Here is a 24,215-nt window from a genome sequence, read left to right as displayed (position 1 = left end):
CCATGACATTCTTCTAAATGAAAATGCTAAAATAACCGAAAGGTTTGTTTATTAACAGGGAATTAAATATATGCGTTAAAGTTATTGGTTTATAGCAGTGGTTCCCAACCGCGGCTCTTAGAGCCGCATGCGGCTCCAAAGTAGCTTTCTTGCGGCTCTCAATGACCCCTGAAAATCCCACAAAAAAATAAAAAATCTATTTGTAATAATTAGGGCGATTATTTTTTGACTTGTCAAAAAAAGTCAAAAATTGGTCAAAATTTATAGGGTTAGGTCAAAATTGTTTACAAATGTTTCATTTTACATCTTACAGTTACACCTTGTAGCCTGCTTTATACTGTTATGAATGGTCCATTGTCTAATTATTGTGAATCATAAACCGCCTCCTGAATCCTAAACCACAATTTCGCCTCGCTTTGACAAAGTTGTTAAAGCTCAAAGCCAATGCCAAGTTGGACATTAAATTGATTTGTGTTATTTTTCTTGTTAGTGTTGCTATTCGTTGGTACATGATTTCATGCTTTAAAATTTTCGTTAAAATTACTTGAGTGTTTTCATGCGGCTCCATACGTACTATGAAGTTTGAAATTCGGCCCCGACACCAAAAAAGGTTGGGAACCACTGGTTTATAGCCTAGACCTAGAAAATAGCTACAATTGTTTCGCCACTCGAATGTCTAGTATTAACTGGTTATAAAGGTTTTTTAAATTTTACAAAGAATAGTTCTGTGTGTCACGTACACTTAGTCATTTACGCCTTTTATCCCGGAAATGAAAACCGCCCTTCGCTTTTAGTTGAAATGTAATTTTTGTGATTGGTTGTGTGATGCTTGGTGCGAAGGTCAGTCAGGGTTCGGTGCCTGACTGAGAAGGTCGTTGTGTGGTGTTGTTTACCGCTTAACATTAAGTAGATTAAGATTAAGATGCAAAAAACCTAGCAAAACAGAAGTTTCTTGGATAGGCCTATGTCGAAATAGGACATAGCGTATTGCTGACGCAAAGAAGCTAGGCTGTAGAAATGCTATTCAGGAACATATTCTGTGACGTAGTTCCAAGTTTATGTTACAAAATTAGGCAACAAACTTTGTTGCATTTGGGCTTAAAATTTACATCTTATTTATTCATATTATGCAACTAAACTAAAACATTCAGAGCGAATCGGGATGTGGCGAACCTATGTTTCCACTGTTTCGCCGCCACTTTGCCTGAGCACTCCGCGGCGAACTGTGAATGGACTTCGCCGAATTCACTTAGCCGCAATTTAACCACAAACGCGCCGCTTGCGTAAAATAGTAACTAAATGTAATGATCGTATTACAGAAGTTCCCAAATTATTCTCTGGAATAACCTTTTGTTTCGCTGTAGCTTTCTCCGTACCTCTATAATATCATTATGAAATCCTTGCTAACGTAAAGAAGTCAAGCAAAAAGGTGAACTTTGTATACTCATTAAAATCTAAGCTTGCTTTACTTGGAGGTCACCAGTACACCCGGTTGGAAGCCTATGGTCGTATGGATTGTATACAAATACACTGAAGAGAAACTTCGTTTCTTCAGTAAGCATGTGCAATGTAAAATTCGAAATGAAAACTTTTTTACAAAAGTTTAACAATCATACACTGTTAAGTTTGATATTTTTGGACTCAAGCGACATTTTTACGCCAAGCCCAGAAGAGATTTGGCATGACACAGGTATAGTCAAATTTATGTTAAAGCACAACAGACATTTTATACCGCTTAATTTTTTCGCTGTTTTATAAGTTAACTCCATCATCAAATTTTGCCGCGTGTATAGTATATCTTTTGAACAGACAGCTTTTATTCTCGGTCAGCTATCATATTTACAGCCAGCTAAATCCCTGAAACTAGAATGCTGCTTAGATTTTTAGCTGGTTTGAAACGAAGATCCGCTAAAACCAAAAAACGAGAAAATTATTTATTCGTTTTTTACAGCGATCGTAAATACCACAACATAAACATTAAGCAACCTGACGAAAAACAATAAAGGTTTTGCAACTTGAAACATATTATACAGTGTATAAGTCAGCTACAGGTTTTAGCTAATAATTTCACCAAAGGCACAATTCAATAAGGAAAATGTTTGAACTTTTGGGAATGTTTTCACTGTTGCTGTGACAAATCGTAAAAAAATTATTGTTTAAAATACGAGTATACACACACAAAAACTGTTTTCAGTATTTGTATATAAAGAACCAATCAACAATTTAGTAAACAAAACCTGGCATTTAAAAAGCGTTCAATAAATAATTATGAAGACATCATGGTCAAATGTATACATATAATCTAAGTTAAAATGATTAAAGATTTCTTGTTTGTTATAAAGTTAAAGCATGACCTAAAAACTTGTGATTGTTTTCATGCAGCTGTATGTCAATAGTTGCACTTAAAAATCGTCATGTAGTCAGATGCATATTAAGATATGCACAGCTGCACTTCAATACATATTGCATTTACTCCGTTGGAAAAGTTCATAAAGTTTTCAGTGCAATTTCTTGTAGCTTTAAAATTCTTAATGTGTGCTCTATCTGCACACTCATGCTTGCTGATTAGCTTGAGAAAAATTGTCTTCAAACGCCTTCGGAGTCTTTATGGTTACGATTTTTCCGTCAGTGTAACATTCAATGACGTCATATATGACGTTGTTGATGTTTTCGAAAATTCGTCGCGATCCATTTGGAATGAATCTTGCATCTCTGTCGTCCCAAGCCCGAGGTTTCTTAAAGAAAGTGATGCTCCCATCTTCAACTTGGTATTTCTTGACGACATAGCTGACGTTATCCGCACGTTCGTCATAAACCTGGAGCAACCTCATCTGCAGAGGTTTGCCACGTGACATCTTTGCGTACTTTGTTGACTTGAAAAATTGATCCAAAATCAATTTGAAATAAAGTGAAAAGTTTTCTTTTGTGCTATTATAGCAAGTTTTCTGTTGTGTGGGCAAGAAATGTAGTCAGAATTACATAAAACTTGATCATTGATGAATCTTTAAAAGTTACAAAAAATAAACTTAAGAACAAATCCAATTTCTGTAAAAATTTCTGTTACTTATCTATTCTCATATATACAAGTGCTTCCATATTTTTCCCTTTTAAAAACCTGTTGATAGGGAAGTAACATTCGAATATGCTATTGCATACTACTTCCATATAAGGTGTTACGCTTGCAATCAAGAAATTACTTCTTTGCTTGTGATAGCAACCATGCATTTAAAGTTAAAAAAGTTAAAACCAAGCCTCAACCTAGCGCTATACAATGAGAAAACATATCTCATAACCTTTCGAGTTTGGAAAACGTCATCTATATATTCTCATTATAAGTGTAAGGGACTATACACGCGCCGGGTGACTTATTCAAAAGGTTTCAGTATAAAGTTCACCGAAGATTAGCTGCGCGTCGTAATCGCCATTTTCCGCGAGAGAACTTAACTTAACTCACTGGCACTGCGTCGTTCATACGCATTATTTAAAGGTAAACTAACGTTATCACAAGCGTGCGTAACATATCAGCACAGAAGTACACGTGATCATTGTGCAGATGTTAATTTCTATGTTTTACAGGTTTCGCCAAAATTTAGAAAAAAAGATTTCGACAATAAACCTGGTCATAACCTGTAACAAAGTCACTAGCGGTTGTCCAATGTACTGATGACGTATAAATGCAACAAATGTGGTTGCTTGTGTGAATCATACTGCGATTTTCATTGCTTTAACTTCTCATGTGTTTTTAAATTCCACTGCAATTCCACTATTGCCAGATGTCGCAATTTTAAAAGTGAAAACAACAGTTTATTACTGTGTGATAAGGCGACTGAATATTTAACAATAACGTACAAGTTTATCGAATAAAATATATCATAGGTCGAATAGTAACATCTAATCTACGAACCTGTTTTCATAAAAACCTTAAATACGCCATACACCTGTATCTAAAATATATTGTATACAATTGTAATGGCTACATTGATAATGAATATCTTTAATGCGCCGCCCTTTTCATGGATGGCTGTCACTGACTTTCTTTGCTTGCTGGAGAAGTGTTGCACTAACTTTCTTTCAACCACGTAAGACCTGTATTTTTACTGTGGAAAACGGGGTATTTCCCTTAAACTCACAAGGCGTCTGTTGGCTAAACGGCAAAATTATGTCTGTCGTTTCTGGCGGCATAATTTGCCAGGACAAAGCACTTACCGTCTTATTATTCAAAGCTCAACTTTTCTCGGGTTTAATTTCGTGAACCGGCAAACATTCACACAATTCGATAGTTCATCACAATCTATTACTACCATTTCAGACGCGTGTAGCCGTGTCTGCCAAATCGCCTATTTATCTTACAAACACACCAGGGCGACATTTCTCATAAAAATATCACGGTATACGTGCTAACTTGTCCGAAAATATAAGCATTGATTTAGTGACTTGGCTGATTTTTATACCTTATTTATATACCAAGGCTATCAAGGCATCCTCGACTTTTTCAAACGTTTTACCAGCACTTTTTCCCAAACTTTTTATGCAAAACTTTCAGCAAAATTCTTATTTTTAATGTCAAACTCGAACTGCTACTCTGCTTAGGACAACGGTTTCGTACAACAGACATATTCTGCAAGACAGCAAGCAGCTTTTGTATTGACTCCTTTCTCTCACACCATGAGAAACACACGTGACTAGTACTTATGACAAAGATAACGAAGTCAACATGAAGATACCTCAGACACCACCGGGCTTGCGGCAAATTCGCCGCTGGTCGCGAGAGAAAGAAATCATATACAGTATTTGGTGCAACTGTGTTTACAATAACCCTAAATGTAACTGCAATTAAAATCTTATTAGCTGATATCAACTTTTTTGCGTGCCATTTACCTTTGTGCCTTATAACCGCCTATCTTTTTTAATATTCTGTTGCGTGATCTATATAGAGTTACGGTGAACTAGTCACTTTCATAAATATTACGTAAATATAATTGATGTAATTGTTTAAACAATTCAATAACTTCATGTAGGAATACTTTCACATATTGCCGCTACAAATATTTAATTCCTTTAACTTAGCAATAAGAACTGCAAGTATGTTTAATTTTCCTTGAAAACTCAACGAATCGACGACCTCAGATGCCGGTCCTCAGCTATCAAGATCCTCACCTACCGCCTATACATCATTTTATAAAATATAAAGTGTGTGACGTAACAATTTGTTCCCACACTGAGGCAAAAACTGTGTATGCTGGTTTGTGACTACAAAAAGAGACTCACCTATTCGTTAACGACTAAATTTCGCCGCCGCGACGCAAAGACCGACGACCTACAACTGACGAGGACGACTTTACGACGACTTGTATCTGCGTTACATTTACAGATGACCATCACCTTGTGACCACAACAGAGCAGAGCCGTTAAGCGTACCGCAAACACGTAATCCGGCGGGATATCGCGCAAATGTTGACTTGGTAAATAACAACAGGCTTATAAAGCCCAGATGTTGCAGGGAATGAAAAAATCACTTGACGATTAAGCCTATAAACTTGTAACCGCATGCTTGATGTTACTACAGAAACAACTGACAATTTCCGTACGCACTGAAAAGTTGTTTATACTGTACATTTATATATTTATATACATTTATCTTGCTGCATAACTTCCGAAGCTAAACAGAACGGTTATATTTCTTATTTTTGGAATTTAGCTCAGCGAAATGCCGTTGCACGTAACAGCATAGCGTTACAGTGTTCTGACAATATCGCTGTTAATCTCATTCCTATAACGTACGTTTTATTTTCTATATACTGTGCAGTGTACATTCTACTGGAATTCTAATTGTGATTCATATACTATCTACCGTGTTCTTAATGTCCAGTTTTAGTAATTACTGTATTGCAAGACTTGATCGACGACATTGCAAGCCACAGGAAACTGCTTTTAATAAGTCATACGCCACTTAGCTGATACTTCAACATAATTTCCACAAAGTATACCGTGACTACGTGGGAACCTTCGACTTTTTAACTGTTTACTCTCACCATCGCTATGAAATACCGGAAACAGGCGGGGATTCCTTAATTAACTGAAGTAGTAACCAAGAACGCTAAAATCTAAAAATAATTAATTTATTTTACATTTACATTTTATGCACAATAATTTACATTTTCACGTTGCTCATCTGCTTTCTCAAACTAGTTTAATGTAAAACATTCAGCAAAGAAATTAGCAAAACCTAATGCTATGACAAACTTGAACTGCTACTCTGCTTAGGACGACGGTTTCGTACAACAGACATATTCTTCGAGGCAGCAAGCAGGTTTTATATTCGCTCCTTTTTCTCAAACCATGAGAAAGAACGTGACGCAATGCTCATAGTTTGCTTACTACAGAAATCACGAGAAGTTCCTGTGGAGCATAATGCCTCAGAAACCACCGGGCTTGCGTCAAATTCGCCGCAAGAGAAAAAAATCATGCTTATGTTGTCGCTGGCTAATACAAGCTACAGCCACGAAGAAAATGACAACGCGTAAACGTTTAGCTGGAGAATAATATTTACGTCACATCCCTGTTTACACGCCGTAACTTAAATGTAATTGTAATTAAGATCTAATTAGCTGATATCAACTTTTTGCGTGTCATTTTTCCTTTGTACCATATAACTGCCTATTTTTACTAACGTTCCGTTGCATGATCTAGTTACGGTGAACTGGTCAATTTCATAAATATTATGTCAACTGACATAATTGTTCAAACTATTCAATAATTTCATGTAGAAATACTTTCCCATGTTGCCGCTAAAAATGCTTAACTCCTTCAACTTGGCAATAAGAGCTGCAAGTATGTTTAATTTTCAATGAAAACTCAGCGAATCGACGATCTTAGATGCCGGTCCTCAGCCATCAAGATCCTCACCTACCGCCTATACATCATAATGTAAAGTGTGTGACGTAACAATTTGTTCCCACACTGAGGCAAAAACACCGTGGCCAGATCGCCGCCGTGTTTCCACACTTTAGTTGAGCAGTTTGAACATTTTCACTAAACATTGGATATCGCCAGCGGGCAGCGACCGTCAGACAGTACGTGGTGTGTAAGCTAATCTGGATCTAAAACACCTTTCTAAAAACCTATTCACCTTATACTGTAATGCTGACGTGAGTAATATTAGTAATAGGAAATACATATTTTTTAGTATACAGCTCATGTCAACATGTCAAGTATACCTGTTATCAGAAGATCTGTTTTAGACTCATCTCAAAATTATACTCTTTTGTCCTGTTCCATATTCTCAGACCTGGTCTAAGCTCATCGTTGCAACGGAGGTTATGCACGAATGTTGCCAAATTCGACGATGCTCGTTGCTCACATTGTAAAATCTTTACTTGGAGTTGTCAATTTTGCCGCCGCGGCGCAAAAAGTCGCCGCCAGGCGTTACTTGGTTAAAGCTCATTCATACAACTCTTGTAAACTATTGTCTGGTTTGTTTTCTTTTGTTTGTTCTGTTTTTCTTCTGTTTGTTTTGTCTGGTTTGATTACACGGTATTACAAATAAACCACTGGCACTATTGCTTACGTAATTATCACGCTAAAATGTTTGATTCTGCTATTCCCGCTTTAACAGCCGTCACGAGCCAGGAACTGTCTTTTCAACATGCCGCAACACGAGCTACATTCTGGGTAAAAACACATTGTCATCAAAGATTGAGCAAGTTTGACATCAAACCAAAACCCTAAAACAGCGATGTTTCCTGGTCAAGCGCCAACGTAGAGTGGATTTCCATAAACTTTAGGTTCAACACGTAGTGATGATGGTAGTGATAAAAGGTATCACAATTAAAAACTGGTAGGATTGATTTTATGAATTTGATTTTTTTTACTAAAGACTGATTTCATGCCTCGGGGAGGATAAGGCTAAGGCCAAGGTGAAACTGAAACAAGTAGCCTATTGATCGTGTAAACGTAAAAATATATAAAACTATAAAAATAATAAAGGACCAATTTCACCACAAAGAATAGGTGCTTCATTCCTATTATATTTAGCTCTAAGTTGTGCTTTGTTTGCTTTTGTTTTAGTTGACAGTTTTAAACATGAACGCCGTTTTGTAACAAGCTTAACGCTGCGTTATTCGATGGTATCAGTTTATGTCTTCCTAAAGAGATATAAGTAAAGTAATATCATAACATTTTATTTAATCTGCAAACCAGAATTTTCAGACTAATCTCAACTTATAACCTTGGCCTTTAAGTTAAATCGCACTTCCATCGGTATGAATTAAATATAATCTGTGCGTCTGTCAGCTAGGTTTTGTTTTCTAAGTATTGTTTAGTCTGAAATAGGACGAACCCAGACATAGTTGATTTTTTATGAATGAGAAGAACAAAACAAGGGGAATTCCCTTTGAACAAAACTCTGTTTGTGAATTTTAAGTGGCGAGTTTTGCCACTCAAGTAGGCCACTGCCTTGATCACCTTTGATATTTAAAAAAACCTTCGCATTTGCTTCGAAACTGGGATTAGGTCCTAGACTGGCACGCGTTAGCAATGAGATGAATAATTGGAAAATTGTAAACATTTCATTGATCAGATGAAAACCTTTTGGAAAACGTTATTTTCCGTATTTTACAGTACTGGAAGGTAAATTGTACTAGACACTATATTTCGTTACTGCATCAAAGTTCATCATCCAAGTTCGTTACTGCGAAATTTTTGTTTTTGTTTTTATCAGTTGCAAACATCAAAGTTAAAAACGCGTAACAAGTTTTGAATGGAAATGGTTTGACACATTTCAACCAACCAACATTTGAAAAAACTCAGTATATTTGCAAGCGCTTTACCCTTACGTTTCACCTTTTATCCTAATGTGCGTCTGATGACGTCATAATACCTAAATAACACCATCTGTGCTGTCCAAAATATACTAAATGTATTGGTCCGCATATCGTTTTGATTTAAGCGACGTTTTAACGTCGCACGACGGTATCGCACCGCGAAAATTTGTAAATATATCAGTTACTTTAGTTTGTTTATGCTTGTGGACCAACACCAAAATCCATTAAACACAACCTCTACTTAATTACGACGGGGAACAGCCCAATTTGTGAATACGTGGGTTTAATACTTCAGTGCTATGGTTCCTTTTTTTTCAAGCTCTCTCATTCCTCGTCGAGAAAAAAGCAAAAATGTGAGAGCTTAATCATATTTCCACTGTTTTAAATGCGCGCGCTTTGACAAAAGAACCATATCGTAAATAATTGCTACAAGACGGTGCCTGTCATAAAATTACCGATACCGAAAAATACCGATTTCAAAGCGTAAGCATTTTATAGGTCCATGACATTCTTCTAAATGAAAATGCTAAAATAACCGAAAGGTTTGTTTATTAACAGGGAATTAAATATATGCGTTAAAGTTATTGGTTTATAGCAGTGGTTCCCAACCGCGGCTCTTAGAGCCGCATGCGGCTCCAAGGTAGCTTTCTTGCGGCTCTCAATGACCCCTGAAAATCCCACAAAAAATAAAAAATCTATTTGTAATAATTAGGGCGATTATTTTTTGACTTGTCAAAAAAAGTCAAAAATTGGTCAAAATTTATAGGGTTAGGTCAAAATTGTTTACAAATGTTTCATTTTACATCTTACAGTTACACCTTGTAGCCTACTTTATACTGTTGTGAATGGTCCATTGTCTAATTATTGTGAATCATAAACCGCCTCCTGAATCCTAAACCACAATTTCGCCTCGCTTTGACAAAGTTGTTAAAGCTCAAAGCCAATGCCAAGTTGGACATTAAATTGATTTGTGTTATTTTTCTTGTTAGTGTTGCTATTCGTTGGTACATGATTTCATGCTTTAAAATTTTCGTTAAAATTACTTGAGTGTTTTCATGCGGCTCCATACGTACTATGAAGTTTGAAATTCGGCCCCGACACCAAAAAAGGTTGGGAACCACTGGTTTATAGCCTAGACCTAGAAAATAGCTACAACTGTTTCGCCACTCGAATGTCTAGTATTAACTGGTTATAAAGGTCTTTTAAATTTTACAAAGAATAGTTCTGTGTGTCACGTACACTTAGTCATTTACGCTTTTTATCCCGGAAATGAAAACCGCCCTTCGCTTTTAGTTGAAATGTAAATTTTGTGATTGGTTGTGATGCTTGGTGCGAAGGTCAGTCAGGGTTCGGTGCCTGACTGAGAAGGTCGTTGTGTGGTGTTGTTTACCGCTTAACATTAAGTAGATTAAGATTAAGATGCAAAAAACCTAGCAAAACAGAAGTTTCTTGGATAGGCCTATGTCGAAATAGGACATAGCGTATTGCTGACGCAAAGAAGCTAGGCTGTAGAAATGCTATTCAGGAACATATTCTGTGACGTAGTTCCAAGTTTATGTTACAAAATTAGGCAACAAACTTTGTTGCATTTGGGCTTAAAATTTACATCTTATTTATTCATATTATGCAACTAAACTAAAACATTCAGAGCGAATCGGAATGTGGCGAACCTATGTTTCCACTGTTTCGCCGCCACTTTGCCTGAGCGCTCCGCGGCGAACTGTGAAAGGACTTCGCCGAATTCACTTAGCCGCAATTTAACCACAAACGCGCCGCTTGCGTAAAATAGTAACTAAATGTAATGATCGTATTACAGAAGTTCCCAAATTATTCTCTGGAATAACCTTTTGTTTCGCTGTAGCTTTCTCCGTACCTCTATAATATCATTATGAAATCCTTGCTAACGTAAAGAAGTCAAGCAAAAAGGTGAACTTTGTATACTCATTAAAATCTAAGCTTGCTTTACTTGGAGGTCACCAGTACACCCGGTTGGAAGCCTATGGTCGTATGGATTGTATACAAATACACTGAAGAGAAACTTCGTTTCTTCAGTAAGCATGTGCAATGTAAAATTCGAAATGAAAACTTTTTTACAAAAGTTTAACAATCATACACTGTTAAGTTTGATATTTTTGGACTCAAGCGACATTTTTACGCCAAGCCCAGAAGAGATTTGGCATGACACAGGTATAGTCAAATTTATGTTAAAGCACAACAGACATTTTATACCGCTTAATTTTTTCGCTGTTTTATAAGTTAACTCCATCATCAAATTTTGCCGCGTGTATAGTATATCTTTTGAACAGACAGCTTTTATTCTCGGTCAGCTATCATATTTACAGCCAGCTAAATCCCTGAAACTAGAATGCTGCTTAGATTTTTAGCTGGTTTGAAACGAAGATCCGCTAAAACCAAAAAACGAGAAAATTATTTATTCGTTTTTTACAGCGATCGTAAATACCACAACATAAACATTAAGCAACCTGACGAAAAGCAATAAAGGTTTTGCAACTTGAAACATATTATACAGTGTATAAGTCAGCTACAGGTTTTAGCTAATAATTTCACCAAAGGCACAATTCAATAAGGAAAATGTTTGAACTTTTGGGAATGTTTTCACTGTTGCTGTGACAAATCGTAAAAAAATTATTGTTTAAAATACGAGTATACACACACAAAAACTGTTTTCAGTATTTGTATATAAAGAACCAATCAACAATTTAGTAAACAAAACCTGGCATTTAAAAAGCGTTCAATAAATAATTATGAAGACATCATGGTCAAATGTATACATATAATCTAAGTTAAAATGATTAAAGATTTCTTGTTTGTTATAAAGTTAAAGCATGACCTAAAAACTTGTGATTGTTTTCATGCAGCTGTATGTCAATAGTTGCACTTAAAAATCTTCATGTAGTCAGATGCATATTAAGATATGCACAGCTGCACTTCAATACATATTGCATTTACTCCGTTGGAAAAGTTCATAAAGTTTTCAGTGCAATTTCTTGTAGCTTTAAAATTCGTAATGTGTGTTTTATCTGCACACTCATACTTGCTGATTAGCTTGAGAACAATTGTCTTCAAACGCCTTCGGAGTCTTTATGGTTACGATTTTTCCGTCAGTGTAACATTCAATGACGTCATATATGACGTTGTTGATGTTTTCGAAAAATCGTTGCGATCTATTTGGAATGAATCTTGCATCTCTGTCGTCCCAGGCCCGAGGTTTCTTAAAGAAAGTGATGCTCCCATCTTCAACTTGGTATTTCTTGACAACATAGCTGACGTTTCCTGCACGTTCGTCATAAACCTGGAGCAACCTCATCTGCAGAGGTTTGCCACGTGACATCTTTGCGTACTTTGTTGACTTGAAAAATTGATCCAAAATCAATTTGAAATAAAGTGAAAAGTTTTCTTTTGTGCTATTATAGCAAGTTTTCCGTTGTGTGGGCAAGAAATGTAGTCAGAATTACATAAAACTTGATCATTGATGAATCTTTAAAAGTTACAAAAAATAAACTTAAGAAAAAATCCAATTTCTGTAAAAATTTTTGTTACTTATCTATTCTCATATATACAAGTGCTTCCATATTTTTCCCTTTTAAAAACCTGTTGATAGGGAAGTAACATTCGAATATGCTATTGCATACTACTTCCATATAAGGTGTTACGCTTGCAATCAAGAAATTACTTCTTTGCTTGTGATAGCAACCATGCATTTAAAGTTAAAAAAGTTAAAACCAAGCCTCAACCTAGCGCTATACAATGAGAAAACATATCTCATAACCTTTCGAGTTTGGAAAACGTCATCTATATATTCTCATTATAAGTGTAAGGGACTATACACGCGCGGAGTGACTTATTCAAAAGGTTTCAGTATAAAGTTCACCGAAGATTAGCTGCGCATCGTAATCGCCATTTTCCGCGAGAGAACTTAACTTAACTCACTGGCACTGCGTCGTTCATACGCATTATTTAAAGGTAAACTAACGTTATCACAAGCGTGCGTAACATATCAGCACAGAAGTACACGTGATCATTGTGCAGATGTTAATTTCTATGTTTTACAGGTTTCGCCAAAATTTAGAAAAAAAGATTTCGACAATAAACCTGGTCATAACCTGTAACAAAGTCACTAGCGGTTGTCCAATGTACTGATGACGTATAAATGCAACAAATGTGGTTGCTTGTGTGAATCATACTGCGATTTTCATTGCTTTAACTTCTCATGTGTTTTTAAATTCCACTGCAATTCCACTATTGCCAGATGTCGCAATTTTAAAAGTGAAAACAACAGTTTACTACTGGGTGATAAGGCGACTGAATATTTAACAATAACGTACAAGTTTATCGAATAAAATATATCATAGGTCGAATAGTAACATCTAATCTACGAACCTGTTTTCATAAAAACCTCAAATACGCCATACACCTGTATCTAAAATATATTGTATACAATTGTAATGGCTACATGGATAATGAATATCTTTAATGCGCCGCCTTTTTCATGGATGGCTGTCACTGACTTTCTTTGCTTGCTGGAGAAGTGTTGCACTAACTTTCTTTCAACCACGTAAGATCTGTATTATTACTTTGAAAAACGGGGTATTTCCCTAAAACTCGCAAGGCATCTGTTGGCTAAATGGCAAAATTGTGTCTGTCGTTTCTGGCGGCATAATTTGCCACGACAAAGCACTTACCGTCTTATTATTCAAAGTTCAACTTTTCTCGGTGTCAATTTCGTAAACCGGCAAACATTTACACAATTCGATAGGTCATCACAATCTATTACTACCATTTCAGACGCGTGTAGCCGTGTCTGCCAAATCGCCTATATATCTTGTAACACCAAAGCAACATTTCTCATAAAAGTATCACGGTTTACATGCTAACTTGTCCGAAAATATAAGCATTGATTTAGTGACTTGACTGATTTTTATGCCTTATTTATATACCAAGGCTATCAAGGCATCCTCTACTTTTTCAAACGTTTTACCAGCACTTTTTCCCAAACTTTTTATGCAAAACTTTCAGCAAATTTTTTATTTTTAATGTCAAACTTGAACTGCTACTCTGCTTAGGACAACGGTTTCGTACAACAGACATATTCTGCAAGGCAGCTTTTGTATTGCCTCCTTTCTCTCACACCATGAGAAACACACGTGACTAGTACTTATGACAAAGATAACGAAGTCAACATCAGGATACCTCAGACACCACCGGGCTTGCGGCAAATTCGCCGCTGGTCGCGCGAGAAAGAAATCATATACTTGTTGCAACCGTGTTTACAATAACCCTAAATGTAACTGCAATTAAAATATTATTAGCTGATATCAACTTTTTTGCGTGCTATTTTGCCTTTGTGCCTTATAATCGCCTATCTTTTTTAACATTCTGTTGCGTGATCTATATAGAGTTACGGTGAACTATAGTCACTTTCATAAATATTACGTAAATATAATTGATGTAATTGTTTAAACAATTCAATAACTTCATGTAGGAATACTTTCACATATTGCCGCTAAAAATATTTAATTCCTTCAACTTGGCAATAAGAGCTGTAAGTATGTTTAATTTTCCTTGAAAACTCAATGAATCGACGACCTCAGATGCCGGTCCTCAGCCATCAAAATCCTCATCTACCGCCTTTACATCAAAATATAAAGTGTGTGACGTAACAATTTGCTCCCACACTGAGGCAAAAACTGTGTACGCTAGTTTGTGGCCACAAAAAGAGACTCACCTATTTTAACGACTAAATTTCGCCGCCGCGACGCAAAGACCGACGACCTACAACTGACGACGACGACTTGTATCTACGAAGTAACTACGTTACATTTACAGATGACATTTACGACGATTTTATGACGATTTGTATCTACATTACATTTACAGATGACCACCTTGTGACCATAACAGAGCGGAGCCGTTAAGCGTACCACGAACACGTAATCCGGTGGGATATAGCGCAAGTGTTGACTTGGTAAATAACAACAAGCTTATAAAGCCCTTATATGTTGCAGGGAATGAAAAATCACTTGACGATTAGGCCTACAAACTTGTAACCGCATGCTTGATGTTACTACAGAAACAACAGACAATTTTCATACGCACTGAAAAGTTGTTTATACATTTATATATTTATATAAATTTATCTTGCTGCATAATTTCCGAAGCTAAACAGAACGGTTTTATTTCTTATTTTTGGAATTTAGCTCAGCGAAATGCTGTTGCACGTAACAACATAGCGCTACAGTGTTTTGACTATATCGCTGTTATTCTAATTCCTATATTGTACATTTTATTTCCTATATACTGTGCAGTGTACATTCTACTGGAATTCTAGTTGTGATCCATATACTATCTACCGTGTTCTTAATGTCCAGTTTTAGTAATTACTGTATTGCAAGACTTCATCGACGATATTGCTGCTCGCAAGTGGCACAGGCAAGTGCTTTGAATAAGTCATACACCACTTAGCTGATACTTCAACCTAATTTCCACAAGGCATACCGTGACTACGTGGGAACCTTCGATTTTCAAACTATTTACCCCTCACCATCACTATGATATACCGGAAGCAGGCGGAGACACCTTAATTAACTGAAGTAGTATACAAAGTCCATTAAAATCTAAAAGCAATTAACGGTTATAGCTTTAATTTACATTTTCACGAAGCTCATCTGCTTTCTCAAATTATGTTAATGTAAAACGTTCAGCAAAAAAAATATTTCTAATGCTGAAGTAGTAACCAAGAACGCTAAAATCTAAAAACAATTAATTTATTTTACATTTACATTTTATGCACAATAATTTACATTTTCACGTTGCTCATCTGCTTTCTCAAACTAGTTTAATGTAAAACATTCAGCAAAGAAATTAGCAAAACCTAATGCTATGATAAACTTGAACTGCTACTCTGCTTAGGACGACGGTTTCGTACAACAGACATATTCTTCGAGGCAGCAGGCAGGTTTTATATTCGCTCTTTTTTCTCAAACCATGGGTGACGCAATGCTCATAGTTTGCTTACTACAGAAATCTCCAGAAGTTCCTGCGCAGCAACATGTCACAGATACCACCGGGCTAGCGTCAAATTCGACACAAGAGAAAAAAATCATGCTTATGTTGTCGCTGGCTAATACAAGCTACATGTACGAAGATAATGACAACGCCTAAACGTTTGCAAGGAGAATAATGTTTACATTCGAGACATCCCTGTTTACACGCCGTAACTTAAATGTAGTTGTAATTAAGATGTAATTAGCTGATAAAAACCTTTTGCATGTCATTTTGCCTTTGTACCATATAACTGCCTATTTTTACTAATGTTCCGCTGCGTGATCTAGTTACGGTGAACTAATCACTTTCATAAATGTTATATCAATTGACATAATTGTTTAAACAATTCAATAACTTGATGTAAGAATACTTTCACATGCTGCCGCTAAAATGCTTAATTCTTTTAACTTGGCAATAAGAGCTGCAAGTATGTTTAATTTTCCACAAAAACTCAGCGAATCGACGACCTCAGATGCCAGTCATCAGCCATCAAGATTCTCATCTGCCGCCTATACATCAAAATATAAAGTCTGTGACGTAACAATTTGTTCCCACACTGAGGCGAAAACACCGTGGCCAGATCGCCGCCGTGTTTTCACACTTTAGCTGAGCAGTTTGAACATTTTCACTAAGCATCGGATATCGCCTGCGACCGTCACACAGTACGTGATGTGTATGCTAATCTGGATCTAAAACACCATCCTAAAAACCTATTCGTAGAAATGACAATATTCCGCAATAGCAGTATATCAAACATTATACCCAACAAAAATCTTGATCTATACACAATGCTTAGTTGTATGAATGTATTCGGACTTTGATCAACGAAAAAGTTGATCTGAGGGAAGGGTATTTAATTTTACTGTAGTTTGTTCAAACCAGTAAATGAGCTTTTTTACAGCCGTATATACATTTTTGGAAAACTGTCTATTATTCCTTTTCCTTTTAGTTTTACATTTTTGCGTGGCCAAGCACAAGATATAACTCTCGCCCTGGTTAACTACTTCAAATTCGTTTCAGCACGCCGTATTTGTATTAAGGCATTGACTTACCTATATTTGTCTTAAGATAAACCGTTAGCATGTCGATCAGAATCTGTGGTTTAGCCTTAATGTAATCTACAGTCATCTCCCGGTTAAGTACGCACCCGTTTAAGTTCGCATCCCAGATAAGTACGCAAAAATTCTTCACAAATTCTGGGTTCAACTTTTTCAACAATTTATTTATTTTAAACAGCAAGCACATTAACTGGATGTCAGGAAAAGTTAAACGTCAATTTAACAATAGTTCACTGCTTAAACATGTCGTGCAAAGTCATCTGATGCATATTTTGCATTCTTTTTTGCTTGGCTTCCAGCGTCACCTGTCTCAGTTTTCGCTGAAAGCATTCAAAAGTGCTTTTGAGATTATCGTAAGCACCTCCTGCTTGATCTTGTAAGGCAGGACACAGCAACTGATCCTCAACTTCAAGCACTTTGTTGTAAAGTTGTTCAAAGCCATGAAAAACGATGCTGTTTTCGACAGGTGCACAATCGTTGCTTGGGCCAGCCTCATCGTCAGTGTCATCATTTTCAGTTTGCATCGTTTCCAACACCTCATTCACATCACCCAAAATCGCCTGTGAATACTCTTCATTATTCTCGTCATCAACATGCATAAATCCTTCTAGATCGTCTTTGTCAATCGAAATATCCATAGACTTAAAACAGCGCAAAATTTCAGACATGTCAGACATGAAGTTTGCTTCCTCATCAACGCCACCATCCAACGGAGTTAGCAGTTGAGCCTTGTTAAACGAGTTTCTTACCGACGCATCCGATATTAAATCCCATGCTTGCTTTACATAGTGAGCAGCATCCAGCAAATGAGCAGGGTTCCCATAAGCAACACCTGCTGCCCCTCTGGGTAATCTTTTAGCTTGCTCTTTTTTGTGGGCCTTCAAGTTCTCGTCAAGCTCGTAAAAGTCCAGAACCTCCCTGAGATATAAATATTTGTACCTCTTCTTTAGTGCCGCGATGATTCCCATGTCACATGGCTGTTTCCAACTAGTACAGTTGGGTGGGAAGAATTCCACTTTGACGTTATTCCGTTCAAAGGCTGGAAAATGGCCCGGAGCGTTATCCATCAACAAGAGAACCGGGCGTCCTGTTCTCTTTTTTACTTCAGGATAAAACACTTCGTTGAACCATTTCCAACATGTGTCAACGTCCATCCAAGCTTTACGCTGACTAAGATATTTGACAGGCCATCCCCGATTCTTTATACAGGCCGGAGATTTAGGTTTCCCAATCAATGTGCATGGAACTTTGTGTGTTCCAGTGGCATTTGCACAAACAACCAGAGACACACGGTCTTTAGCTTTCTTCTTCCCTCGGATGCTGCTGAGATCTTCGAATGGCATAAGCAAGGTATATCTAGGTAGCAGACGAAAGAACAACCCTGTTTCATCCATGTTATACACATTTTCAGGATCATACCGTGCAATTATAGCATGTAAATCATTCAATGCAGCCAAAAGCTTTGGGTCTTCCTTGTCCACTTCAGCTCCTTCCCCATGAAGAAGAACTTTCTGCAATCCTCGACGTGCTCTGAATCGGCTAAGCCACTGCCACGACGCTCGAAAATCATCTTCCGATATCGATAATTGTTGAGCGATTTGTTTTGCTTTTGCAATGACCAGTGAGGGGGGAACGGGAAGACTTGCACGGCGCATGCTATCAATCCAAAGATATAGAATATCTTCCAGCTCAGAAAACCGACCAACGGATGCTCGAAACGTTTTTGTCTTTGTCTCCTCAGACATCAAAGCAGAACGCTTTCGAATAACTTCCCGGTTTTTCGAAATCTTTCGGATAGCAGCTTCACTCACGCCATACTCTCTTGCGAGACTTCTTTTACTCGGAGCGGACGGCACACACAACTTGGCGATGACTTCCAATCTTTGGGATTCACTTAAACGCTTACCTTTACCTGACATCATGCGAACGAGAAAATTGTACCCAACAAATTACTTGTGCTGTACTATACTGTACACTAGCAGAACATGGGCAACGCATCGTCAATGACGTAATAAATGCAAAACATGAACATGGGCAACGCATCGTCAATGACGTAATAGATGCAAAACTTGTGCATTGGGTACACACACTCACACACGCGTTGGCCACGCATGCATGGCTACACACTTACAGTACCTTCACTAGGTGGCTGCATAACTGCTAAGTACGCACCTACCACATAAGTTCGCACAAACTACTCAAGATCAAGTTGCGTACTTAACCGGGAGATGACTGTACTATACTGTATACACGTAATCAATTTTGCAACCTTCGGCCTACCGCATTTCCTAATAACGATATATTTATAAACCAAAACAACTTTTTCTGTTTTCAGTCAAACTATTTCTCTTTTCGCTTTTCTAGAAATGAAATGGATTCAAAAGTGACTTTTTCCTTTTGAAGTATTAATTATGTTGTTTGATAACACAATGATGCTATGTATGCCTTATTCTGTAAAACTGTCGTATGGATAGCGTGAGTAACACACTTAGTAATGACCATGACAAAAATGCTTTCTGCGATGGAAGCTTGTTTTCTGGGAGATGCGCAAAGGAAAGTTTTCGTATGGATTTTTACGGATATTTCGTAAAACACATAACGTAAATTTTTACAAATTTACAAATAAAAACTCAAATGTATTTTTTTGTGACTTTTTATTTTGGTCACAAAAAGAGACTCAACCGACACTCACCTACTCGGTAGCGACTAAATTTCGCTGCCGCGACGAAAAGTTCTGCCACCAGCTTTTCATAGTTGCGCCGATTACGCCTTTTCTTCTGGAGGTGAAAAACGTCGTTCGCTTTCAGTGGAAATGTAAATTTTGTGGTTGGCTGTGTGATGGTCGATGGGAAGGTAGGTCAAGGTTTGGGCCCGACCGGGCAAGTCGTTGTTATGCTGTTCTTTGCCGTGAAATAAATTTAGTTTGATAACTCTTGGCTGATGTGACTGGCCGTTAGCGGTAGAATACTTGGGTAGAATTGTGTTTTATTCACCAGCAACACTGTTGTATAGGCCTATTACCTTTCTATCGTTTATATTTCACTGTTTTAAGCATTTCACATCTGGCGATTTTTATCTTTCACTTGCTTTGCCGTGTAAATGTTATCTGTCTGCACCTTGCCATTATACAAGTGATGTATCTTTTGTACCAGGTCTTTTCCAATTGCAGGTTGTGCTCGTGTGCTGCTGTGAAAAAAATAAAAGCATGAAAACACTTGCTTGAAAGTTTGGTTGGTGTCGCGGTTCAGCGTTGCTGGGGAATAGAATCGCTTTAACTCATGGCTGGGATTTATAAAAAGTTTATCCCGTTACATATTTACATTAAACTTTGCGTCCAGTGCGAGACCCGATACTTACTTACTTCTAAAGAACAAAATTTATACTCCACAGTAAAAACTTGTTGACTCACCTTGATAAAACTGGTAAACATACTTTGACTTATTCACAGTTGATTAACTGGAATTTTGTTTAATTAACTTCACTACGTCTATGTAGATATCACGTGGACCATTCTAGGCTATGCTTTGATTTAATTCAAATTTGGATTTAAAGATATATGATTTAACTTACTTTCAGACAATCCGAGTGTTTCTACTTTTATCGAAACATCATTGTAATTCCAAGTTTAAAGTCAAAAAAGGTGTTGAATAATGTTTGCTCTACACATATCAACAACACTATTTATTCACAAAGTATTTGTTTGTGCTATGTTACGGTTTATTTGCCAGGCCACGGATTTAATTAATCGCTCCACACATTTCATGAAAAATATCTTCCCTTTCGGGGTTTTCCCTAAAACTTTCCCGCGCCTATCTCATACATTTGTTTGACATTACAAAGGGCTGCCACTATTTCACAAGAAAACATCTTGGGTACGATTTTTCACAGTTTCTTGTTAACCTAACTGAAATATTATAACATAGTAACCTGAACCTAGCCTAATTCTACCTTCTAATTTAACTCTAACTCCAATAAAAACTTAAATAGCTAAAATCAACTTTTAGCATACCCTTTCACTTAACCTAAGCGCCTATCTTTAACAACAGGCTGCGTGACCTACATAGTCATAGTCAATAGTTAAGTAACATTATTATGGTGAAAACTTAGTATAAAAGTATCACTCTCAAAAATGCGTTAGATTGCACTTGCATATATTGAGAAGCAAACAGCAAAAATTTGAACTTAGCAAAACACGATCTCTGCCTAAAAGCACAAAGTTTACCAAAATACAAAATTAAAAAATTACAATTATAATAATAATTATTATTATGATAACAAATTACAAATTAAAATATACAAATTACAAAATTATATACAAAATTTAAACGAATATATAAGTTGATACAAACTTCAGACAAACCTTCAAAAGGATGCCGATGAAAAATCTTTGGCATATATGAGGCAGCTAGAATAAAATTACAAGCTTAATACATGCTATATAAGCTATTTAAAATTCTACAAACTTATCGATATCAAACAATGGGCTACTAAACAATAATACAGCATATGAGAATACTCATGCATGGACTTGGAACTGGTAAGTGGTAACCGGTCCATTTGTTACTCATTCCGTTACTTATTTAAAATTGGTAAATGTCTTTATTTAAGAATGGTCACAGAATTCCTGCTTTGAATAAGTAACCTGGAAACCGATAAACAGCTTCACGCTGGTAGCATACACAGAATCAAACAAGAGAGTCAAGTTGAAGTGAAAGTCATACAAAACGTTTTCAAAAGAATGTTTAAACAACATTAAAGAAACAAGAAGAAGGAAATGTTGAAGCTATTGAGAGTTTAAAACGTTCGAAATTAAATAGAACATATAATTGTGATGAGTTTACAACAGCATTGAAATTCGTTTATTTCCAATTTCTTTAAACGATGCGTGTGATCTGACATAATCTTCCTTTATGCAATGATGTACGAAATACTGAATAGAGTTATTCTATCCGCAGTTGACTCTGCGAGACCTTTGTTAACTTTTTATATAGTGCAATTATTATTAGCTTCGTGAACTTCATCCTTTATACGCTCACATACGGTTATTTGGCCCTGCTGATGGAGTGTCTTCGAACGCTTTTATCTTTTTTATCACCAGGATATTTCCGCCATAACAGCATTCGATGACGTCATAAATGACGTTATTATTGTTTTCAAACAAGCGTCGAAATCCATTTGGAAAGAAGTTAGCTTCTCTTTCGTCCAAAGCTCGAGGTTTCTTGAAGATAGTTACGGTGCCATCTTCTTCTTCGTACTCCCTGACGTTATAACTGATGTTACCCAAGCGATCGACGTAATCTTGACGAAGTCGTGGCCACAGCCGCTTTGCATTGTTGGTCATTTTGTACAGCCGTTTTTAGCAAATTTTCAAATTTTTCTATAGGTAAAATAAAACATATGTCAAAAATGGTATCAGAGCAGTGCCCACATAAAAAGTGAAGCATTTCAGATTTTTGTTCCTTTATAGAAGTATTGAAACCAGCAGGTACAATTAAACGGGATCCTATTTCTATTTTTAACCTACAAACCGTTTAAACAATACCTGTATGATATCTTGAAAGCATAATGTTTCTGCTGTCCTAATTATTAGGCTTTAGTATATAGACTGTAGGTCCTATTTATCAGCGTTTAGTTTATACACTAATAAGGCCAAAGCCAAGGTAAAATGTTTACCGCGGCGATAATGTCAAGTACGTCCCCAATTATAGAACGTTGTTAAATTAATTGTAGTTTGGTAATAAAAATGTTTTGTGCTTGAATTCCAGAAAATTGAAGGGAACAAGCGTTTTATTAGCCTCAATAAGCTACGGCCTAGAGCCCTAGACTATACATGCATTTGTTGGTGCATTTGAATATTCACAATGCGCATCTATGCATTTGTATATTCATACACGCAGCAAATGCTTTGATTTTAACATGTAAAGTATACCCGTTATCAGGAGATCTGTCTTTAGACTCACCCCGAATTTATACATTCTTATCCTTTTCTATATTCTCAAGTCTGTTCTAAGCTCCTCGTTGCAACGGTGGTTATGTACTAATGTTGCCAAATTCGACGATGCTCGTTGCTCACATTGTAAAATCTTTCCTTGGAGTTGTCAATTTGGCCGCCGCGGCGCAAAAATTCGCCGCCAAGCGTCACTTGGTTAAAAGCTCATTCGTCCATTCATACAACTCTTGTAAACTATTGTCTGGTTTGTTTTCTTGTTTAGACGGTATTACAAATAAACCACTGGCACTATTGCTTACGTAATTATCACGCTAAAATGTTTGACTCTGCTATTCCCGCTTTAACAGCCGTCACGACCCAGGAACTAACTATCTTTTCAACATGCCGCAACACGAGCTACATTCTGGGTGAAAACAATTTATCATCAAAGATTGAGCAAGTTTTACATCAAACCAAAACGCAACAAACATGTTTCCTGGCCAAGCGCCAACGTAGAATGATCTTCCATAAAGTTTAGGTTCAACACGATCCTATTAGTGATAAAAGGGATCACAATTAAAGACTGATTTTATGATTTTGTTTTTTTTTACTAATGACTGATTTTATGATTTTATTTTTTTTTTACTAAAGACTGATTTCATGCCTTGGGGAGGATAAGGATAAGGCTAAGGTAAAACTGAAACAAACATTGATCGTATAAAAGTGTAAGAAAACTATAAAAATAATAAAGGACCACAAGTTATTCACAAAGAATAGGCGCTTCATTCCTATTACACTTAGCTCTAAGTTTTGCTTTTGTTTGCTTTCGTTTCAGTTGACAGTTTTAAAAATGGGCGCCGTTTTGTAACAAGCTTAACGCTGCGTTATTTGATGGTATCAGTTTATGTCTTCCTAAAGAGATATAAGTAAAGTAATATCATAACATTTTATTTAATCTGCAAACCAGAATTTTCAGACTAACCTCAACTTATAACCTTGGCCTTTAAGTTAAATCGCACTTCCATCGAATTAAATATAATCTGTGCGTCTGTCAGCGAGGTTGTGCTTGCTAAGTTTTGTTTACCCTGAAATGAAACGCTCCCAGATATAGTAGATTTTTTTATGAATGAGTAGGACAAAACAAGGGGAATACCCTTTCAACAACGCTCTGTGTGTGAATTTTAAGTGGCGAGTTTTGCCACTCAAGTAGGCAACTGCTTTGATCATCTTTCATGTTTAAAAAACCCTTCGCATTTGCTTCGAAACTGGGATTAAACGCATTTCGTTTGGATTGGATTAGACGAACGCTCCAATCCAAACGCATTTCGTTTGGATTGGAGC

The sequence above is a fragment of the Clavelina lepadiformis genome, chromosome 4, assembly GCF_947623445.1.
Source record: "Clavelina lepadiformis chromosome 4, kaClaLepa1.1, whole genome shotgun sequence".
In the NCBI taxonomy this organism is placed as follows: domain Eukaryota; kingdom Metazoa; phylum Chordata; class Ascidiacea; order Aplousobranchia; family Clavelinidae; genus Clavelina; species Clavelina lepadiformis.
The sequence above is the reverse complement of the archived record's forward strand: the minus strand, read 5'-3'. Positions refer to the sequence as shown.